Genomic DNA, 1,296 nt, shown 5'->3' with positions numbered 1-1,296 from the left:
GGCCAGGGATAGCATCCAGGCCCTGAGTTCAAGTACAGGACTGGCAAAAAAAGACAGTCCCAGAGATCTAAGGTGGAGTAAGCCATCTGTGCTGGTAAAGATGGTGTTCTACTGCTTCCTCCTCCTCTTCCCTCTGCCTCCGAGCCCTCACACACAATGCTTCCTAGGACATGAAGTGTTGGTTTCTCAGGCAGCCTGGCTATGAAGCCCTTGGCTCCAGTGTGCCTCTCCAGCTGCCTCACCAGTTGGAGCCCAGGTTGAGGGACTCCACCTGTGTCTGTCAGCTTTTCCATGAATCATCTTTCACCTGGATATTCTTAAACATGTTTAAACCTTTTTTAATTTACATGATTTTTCATAAATTTTTAATTGTCACTATTTATTTGTTTGGCTCTGGTCCTGGGCCTTGACTCAGGGCCTGGATTGACCTGGTTGAGGTTTCCTTCCTCAAGGATAGTACTCTACCACTTGAGCCAAAGCTCCACTTCCAGCAATGATTTTGAGGGTGGGATGCCTTTGGGGAAGAGTAGTTCAGTGGAGATGACAGGCTCCTGTACTTTCCTATCTGGTCTTTTTGGAATCATGGTCTTCTGATCCCGAGCTCCTGAGTACCAAGGATAGAAATCTTGAGTCAGAGGTCCTCCAGCTTTTCCTCTCTTTGGAAAACATGTGATTACTTTTCCCTATCCAGAGGCCCACTGAGTAATCTGTGCTTTATTTGAGCCTGAGACCCACAAACACACTGATTGTGTGTTTGTTGTGTACATGTGTGTGTCTATTCTTTGCTCTATACAGATGTTCCCTGTGATTTGAAATCCCCCCACAGTATTGCACTTATTTTTTCATATATTGGTATAAAATTATGTCACTGATCTTGACCATGCTTGACTGCTTTCCCCCATCCACAAATAATCTGCACAATGTGTGCACTATGTGGGTCTGTGTGTGGGCACATGTTGCATCTTCACACAGCTGTTCCCTATGAATGGGAAAAAACACCTTCCTCCTCGAGAGTATTAACACTTATTAATTTATATATCTTCTAAACCCAATTCACTGAGAGATACCTGTTCCTTAGGACATCTTCCTTCAAGTTGTACAAGGGCAAGAGTTAAGGAGGGAGGAGTAGCCATGAGGTTCTAGGTTCCTGGGGTAAGATAAGACTGGACATATTACGAAACTGTTGCCCTGGCAGAGGCATGGGAAAACCAGTGGGAAGAGTCCTTTGGATATCTCCCCGTTATTCCAGGCTTCCTGAGCTCATAACCATGGGAACTTGCCATTGCCTTGGTTGTA

Source organism: Dipodomys merriami, unplaced genomic scaffold (assembly GCF_024711535.1).
Source record: "Dipodomys merriami isolate MVZ:Mamm:240054 unplaced genomic scaffold, mDipMer1.0.p SCAF_36, whole genome shotgun sequence".
Taxonomy (NCBI): Eukaryota; Metazoa; Chordata; class Mammalia; order Rodentia; family Heteromyidae; genus Dipodomys; species Dipodomys merriami.
Note: the sequence above shows the minus strand (reverse complement) of the source record.